This window comes from Montipora foliosa, chromosome 6 (assembly GCF_036669935.1).
Source record: "Montipora foliosa isolate CH-2021 chromosome 6, ASM3666993v2, whole genome shotgun sequence".
In the NCBI taxonomy this organism is placed as follows: Eukaryota; Metazoa; Cnidaria; class Anthozoa; order Scleractinia; family Acroporidae; genus Montipora; species Montipora foliosa.
In genome coordinates this window covers 1,233,501-1,241,000 of record NC_090874.1, presented here as the reverse complement: position 1 = coordinate 1,241,000, position 7,500 = coordinate 1,233,501, and the positions used below count along the sequence as shown (strand labels likewise).

Sequence of the window (7,500 nt, the reverse complement as noted above, 5' to 3'; positions counted from 1 at the left end):
TAATAGAGGGCTGCTTAACAGAGGTTTTACTGTACTAAAACAAAAGGAGATATTTCCATGAAAAAGGAAGTCAATTCCCTGAAGATTGATTAGTTTCACCAGCATGGCCACCACTTCAGTGTAGAGGGACAAAAATACAGTTGTTGTGAAGTCATATGAAAAGGGTGTATAGTAGAGAAAATAGGGATGTTTAGCAAACAGTTTTCAATGTGCCCAGCAGTGGTTCAATAGCTGTTCATTGGTAGGCAAACTTGTACATATCAAAAATTCTATATCAGTGTGTGTAAACAGTGAGTGCCATTACGTTAATACTTCGTACATTTACAGTGTATCTAAATTATAAAATGGCTTTTCTACTATAAGAAGCACAGTATAATAAATTATGATAATAGCTGAATGTAGCAACATTTCATATTCAATATAATTATTATGTTAATATTATTTTGTATTTTTCTTGCATTACAGTAGTTTCCTTTCTTCATTACCTCCTTTTAGAGATAATAGTAGCACAGTATATTCATTATTCCCGATCACCTTTAATGCACAATGTAATGTGAAATACTGTTTTGGTTTTTGAATCAGAAAGTGGCCATGTTGCCTTCAGAAAAACTAGAGCATGACAAAGAGGTACAGGAAAGAAAAGAAAGACGGCAACTCATGGCAACAGCCAGAGCTGAAAGAGCTCGGAAAAGGAGTGCAGAAATCAGTCCTACTCCACCTGTGGTGCCACTGAAACGAAAGGATAGTAGAAACAAAAAAGGAAAGATACACAAGTAAGATCAGTGTGATATTACTCTTTACCTTCTGAAACAAAGAAAGAATTTTCAATTGGTATCATTCTCAACTGGGAGCCCTGCTAGGGCAAACAGCACAACCACAAAGCATTTTGTCATTTTAAAAATTTCACCTTCTGGCTAATTACAGCATACACGTGTAATAACTATCTTCGTATTTGTACCTTTTCATTGTTGAGTCCAGTGTGCCTCAAATCTCTGGTGAATTGCCTGAAGTCGAGGAAGTCTTGCATGGTCCAGGTGTCAAATTGTAAGTATGGTACCATGAACCTTTTCAACAGTGCAGAACAAATTTTGTATACCATTGTTTTTTAGGCTGGAGGTTGTATGGAATAATCCATTATTTTTATACAAAGGCATCATTGTGATAGAGATACGGTATGCACATTAATTTTGATGATTATTTTTTCTACTTTTTGTATCCAAGGAATATAACAAACAAGGGGGAGAAACCTGAAGTTGAAGAGTTCATCAATGTCTCTGAGTCACCAGTTAAGGATGTCGGAGAAAAAAGCACTGGACAGCTTTTGGACAAAACAAACAAAGCAGAAAGAATGTTTAATTGTGTAACAGAAAACACAGCGGCTCAGGAATTTGAACAAAAACTTTACAGTATAGTTGAGCTTGAGAATAAAATAGATCAAAGTAGTGATTTAGGATTAAAACATGATGAAGGGCAAAGAAAGGAATCACAAGAAAAGTTTGAGATGGCTTTGCATGTCAAAGAGGAAAAGGAAGACTCTTGTAGTGGTGTGGATGTGCAAGGTAGCAGTGATTTGAGCATGAAGCCTGAAGAAACAAGGAAAAACAGTCAGGACAGTATGCTAAATATAACTGAAAATGTAAACTCTGAAGAAGTGAAAGATGAATACAAAAGTACATGTAAAAAAGAAGAGGATGAGAAAGCTCAAGTATATATTCCTGGTAAAGCTTTAAATATGGAAGTAGAGGCACAGAATATAGTTCCCTCAGTGGAGGAAAATGAAGCTATGTGTAGCTATGACACAAGTAATTATGACTCTAGTACTTCAGCAGATCTTCATCAGGAACGAAATGAATGTGAAGAATTAGACACTGTTACTCCAAAACTAGAAAAGGATAATCCTAATGATATCAAACCTTCAGACTGTGCTGTTCAGAAAATTAAAACCTCCAAGGGGCCTAAGATTAAGAGGACATTATCTAAAGCTGAAAGATTGTCAAGAGCACACAAGGCAAAGAGTGGACTGACAATGAAAACGGTCTCCAAAAGTGGGCCAGTTAAAGTAGTTGTACCCTCAAGACGTGGAGATAACTCTGAGGGTAGTTTAATTACTAAAGGAACTCTTAACAATAATGTTAAGACTGAGAAAACTGTTCAACGTCGTAAGAGTTCCAAGGGGAGTCGATCATCTTCTATCAGTCCTCGTGGATATGGGTATTCAATGGCCTTCATGGACATAGAGAAATCTGCAGTATCTGTTATCAAACCAGAGCCAGAAATTGATGAGTCCACACCAGATGGTGGCTTGACTGATAATTTGACAAATTCTACTCAAAGTCTGCCTTGTGCTGTATCTAGCCCTACCAGCCCTGCAAACTCAACAGGGACTCCAAATGAAAATCAACCAGCTCCCAAAAAACAGACATACCAGGCAAAAAAGTTTCGACTAGATCAAATCACAGGGAAGTTGTCTGCCCAGCGTCAGAGTGAGGCTCAAGCAGCAGCACACTCGCCATCTGCTTTTCAACCTGCCAACCATACTTCCCCAAAACCTGCTCCCCCTAATCTCAGCCCATCACCCCCTGCTAACCAACCTCCCCCATACCCTAGAGAATCATATCCACCTACGGGACCCCCTCCATTGATCTATTCACCTATGCCAAGGTCATGTTGTCCAACGCCCCATCATCAACACATGTATAGAGCTCATCCTGGGCACAGGATGCACCTCCCAGCTGGTCATGTACCTCCACATCCTGAGTACCCGCCTCCATCCCCAGGGTACATGTTGTATGCTCATGGAATGCATTATCCTCCACCTCCACCACCACCAGGACCTTGCATGGGACAGTGTAAGTTACACTTGTATGTTATTTCTAGTTTAAAAGCATTGCAAGAACAGAATTTCTTGTATGTGCATCCCCAAGGGGTCCTTTGCCAAATCCATGGCCTTATACATTGCGTTGTTAACTGTTAATCATGTTCACGCCACCAAACCTTGATCTCTCTGGGTTGTTCAGCATGTAACTACATTGATCAACTGCAGGGGGACACAATGCCCTGTGGAAATTTCAGATTTAGATAGTTGAAGCGCAAAATCAACCATGATCCTGTCCCTCTAACCTTGTCTTTGTCACATTTCCATAGACCACGGTTTCAGTAGGTCGCTTGTGTCCTTGTGCAGGGAATCATTGTAGTTTGCATGTTGGACAACCCATACAGGTCAAAGTTGGTTTGCCTGAACACAGTACAAGCTGTCTAAATCTGTTTCATGTTGCGTTTTAACTGACACGTCTAAGATGTGAGCGAGTGCTTTCTTTGCAGTAATTAGGTAAATAATTAAACAATAATCAATTGGAAAACAAAAACTCAAAGAGAATTTGAGCCAGAAATTCTGAAAACAGTTTCCAATTATAATTCTTAATGAGCATATGTTATTACATACTCGACAGAATATCACATTTCAGATTGGACAATGACAAATGCCTAAATAGGTTATGGAGTGCAAGAGGGAAGTTGCTAATTTGGAAACACAATAATGGTTATTTATACTGCGCAAATTCAGTGATCAAGTAATAATTTTGTTGAGAATGTAATAATTGAAAAAATGTTATGAACTTGCTCATGCATTGCATGATTTATGGTCACTCATGTTTTGAAAGTTTTGAGAACTTTTAACATGTGCCCATAAATTCACCAAATGCACTCAAATTCATAGAATTAACTATACTTAAATGCATGCATACTTATTTGTTTTTTCGTTTCTTGTAACAAAGACGTAATGAAATATTTCTGTGTAGGTTCTTGCTCTGCTGGTGTTAGACAGCCTGTGTACCATCCCCTCCCCCCAGGGGCAACGCGTCCACCACATGGAAGTCCTGAAAGTGCACTAGCTCAGTTGATGCAATGCGAGCAAAGAATCCTTCATGGTGCACCTGGAATGCCACATTACAGAGAGGCTGGTCCTCCCACAAGGCCATGGTTGGCCCACAGACATGGTCCCCCACCAGCACAGACCTTCATACCAGTAAGCCATCACACTGAGGATCGTTGGCACACTCATGAAGGTTGGTGGTGGTTGTTTAAAACAGCAAGTATTGTGTTTACTTGCGTATAAGTCGACCTTTTATGACCTAAAATCAGCCCAAAAATTGCCCTCGACTTACACTCGAGTCATCAAGATAGAGCCACTTTGGAAGCCCTAGAAATATCAGATAATTAGCATAACAATGGCTTATAAAATACAATGCCTCTGTAACTTTATAGGTCGTGCATTTTATAGTTAAACAGACTGATGGTTGGTTCACTTCGTTGAACGAGCTCAGGAGGTTAGTAACCTGGCAAACGTTTTCCAAGATGGCGGGTTATTTATCGAGCCATTTTCAGAACTCTTTGGTGTTCATTATATATGCCAAATCTCCTTTCTTTGTCAACGTTAAGAGAAAGGTTAGTTTCAAATGGACAGATTTAATTTTCACCATAACACATAAAAACGTAGAAAAAAAAATTCAAGTAAACTGAAATATTTGTGTCATTGCATGTTACAAGAACTGATAAACTTTACTTGCAGTAGTTTTTTTTTTCGTCCACTGCAATTGCAAAAGGATTCTCACAAAATTAATATGACTTGTACTTTTAGGAAATATTCTATCGATCTGAATGTCAGGTTTTTGGCCAGAAATGAAGAAAAATAAGTTTTTAGCCCTTGAAAATGGGGTTGACTTTTATACACAAGTAAATATGGCATATTTTAGCAATCAGTCATGTGATAATGTTGACATATTTTACTTTCTCTTCCTTTGATTTATTTTATATTTCAGTAAGTATACATCATTGAATTTATGGCTTTCCTGAAAGTATCTTAACTATATCTTTGTTAAGTAAAGCATAAACCAGTTGTAAGTCATTTCAAATTGTCATTTGCATCATCAATAAACTTAACATTGTAACCCACTCTTACTTGGCTAATTCTCTTCACAGAGCAAACTCTTCAGGCCACTCCAGTCTCCCAAGTTCCCCCTCCAGCTTCAAGCATCAGTCCAACTTTAGACAATGGGAAAAATTCAAACCGACGTTCTCGCAAGAATGAGAGGCCACTACCAACTAAAACATTACCTGCATCAATAGTCTTGGACTCTAAAGATTGCTTGGCTCCATCTGCGAAAGATTTGGAAAATGCTCCTACAGCTGACAAAACCATGGATCAACAACATCAACAAGAAAGCACAAATGTATCAGGATCAAAACCAGAGACTGCAATACCAAGCTCAAAAGAAAAACAGGAAATTGAGTTGGATAATAAATCAGTATCAGTTGCAACATGCAGTCAGCAGCCAACAGTTTCCTCTCTGTCAGCCAGTGTGGCTAAAAGTGGAACATCACCTGCATTGTCTGCTGTAGGAGCAGTACCTGGGGAAGTTGAACCTGAGAATCCTTTAGCTCAATCAGGTTTTTCTGTTGGAAATTCAAAGGTATGTCTATTGACGAATGAAGGTATGTGTTTAAAGTACTTGTATCAACTTTAAAGTCTCCAAACTGTATGTTCTTCTTTGGGTGCCATTATAGAGTGTAGTTAATTTGACGTACATTTGGTTGATGTGCTGTACTTTTAGGAGCCATTTTCAGTGCTTTAAATATAATGGTACTCAATCAGTTTTGAATTTACATAGCCTTGGATTAGCTTTGATAAGAGCTGAGATATAGTTGACATGCTGCATTCTTGAGCAAGTTTGTCTTTGAAACCAACTTTTCATGGTCCAGCTCTACTGGGCTCACAGATCAGTACTAAATGTGTGTGATTGTAGACCATAAAACCCAAATCTTGTACTCAGAGTAAACAGCCTTAAGTTTGAAATTAAATATTTTTTGCCAGTATGGTGTTAAGCTGAAGCAGCAACTTTTTTGAAATGTGGAGGAAAGCTGTGATGTTCTATTCGCAGTAGCACCTTAAGTAGTAACACGGTTAACTGATTGGTACTAACAAAAAATTATTTTTCCCCTTAGAACCGTAAAGGAAAAGAACCAGGTATGAGTCATGATTTCATTTCTGTTCCTCTCCATGGGTGTATGTAAGTCAACCTTTTTACTCTGGCCTTTATGCTGAGATTTAAGGATTCAGCTCAGATTTCTGTGTTAAAGATTTAAGTTGCCAATAATTTGTAACTTAACTTTATTATCTTATTCGTTTCTAATTTATTTATGATTTATTGATGACTATTTGACATTACTTGGCATGCAGTAGTGATTTTTTTTCCCTGTGAAAAGCCTTCATAGTTGAATTGTATCTGGAACCTCATTTCTCAGAGGCATTTACCCGCCGCCCTGTCCCCAAAAATTCGAAGACAGTGCCACACAGACAAACTCTTTTTGAATCTTTATTGGGCATGTGCGGTGGAGGGCCACGAGAGGGAAATAAGGCACGCCCTGGGTGGGATCGGGGGAATGGCATAAACACAACCAGATGAACGAAGCGAAGAATGAGGAAAGATGGGAAACAAAGAAGGTCATGTGACCAAGGGGGGAGAGATTAGGGGGAGAGGGGAGGGGATAATTAATGAATTCATTGAAAGATTTCTCCCAATTATGATGACCCAATAGAGGCAATTGTTCACGTAAGCCTATCTTACCAGACTGTAAGCGAGTCTTTGCATTTTCCTTTGCACACACTTTCAGTTTGCATCGTATAAACCTCAGAATACAACATCTAATTTTGTAGAAATTGTCCTTGGTACATGCGTAAGGAAAGGTCTCCAATTTCTTCAATACTAACAAAGAAGCTTGTAAAAGATCTCTCTCAGTTTCAGGTAATTATTCCAGAAGGTGATATTTGTTTTATTGTAATTTTTTTTTTTATGACAAAAAGGAGTTTGTGTCAAAAAAGGCATGCTTTTGATGCATACCTGTATAGGTGATAGAAATAAAGTATGTTCACCTGTCTACAAAAATGGGGGTTGATTTAGGCACAAGGTCGGCTTTCACTAAAGGCAAAGTCACACTAGTTACCAGAGTAGGAGTTGAGCTAAGTTTCTACATTTTTTTCTAGCTCCCAAGGAGCTGGTTAATTGAATGGATCATAATAACTACAAATGCAAAGTACCTGGTTGTGATAAGTTCGTTTCCGCAAGGAAAGTGGACTGGAATACCACATCAAGTACTATCATGAACCAAAAAGCCTGGAGTGAAGAGGAAGAAATCAAGTAATTACTATTTAGTATTGTTGTTAGTTTAATGTGAATGTTGAGAGAAACGAAATTTTATTTTTTTTAGACACTTGTGGTACTGATTCAGTATTTCACTCAATTTTTTCAGATGGGGGTTATTTTTTTTTTACGGGATAGTAGCCACCCAACATGAAGGAATTGACAAAGACCTTAATAATCCTACTCATTCATTTCTTTGGATATCCCTGTAATTAAACCTTGTCTGGGCCTTGTTAAGACAAATTATTGTTCAGGCTACTGTCCTACCTGATGAAAAACTTTAGACTCTACGAATTAATATTTT

At 38.2% G+C, this 7,500-nt stretch overlaps 1 pseudogene; it reads left to right on the top strand.

Moving 5' to 3' along the window:
* Positions 1–7,225, top strand: part of LOC138004932 (uncharacterized) — a 26,630-nt pseudogene extending 19,405 nt beyond the window's left edge.
* The last annotated feature ends 275 nt before the right edge of the window (positions 7,226–7,500 follow it).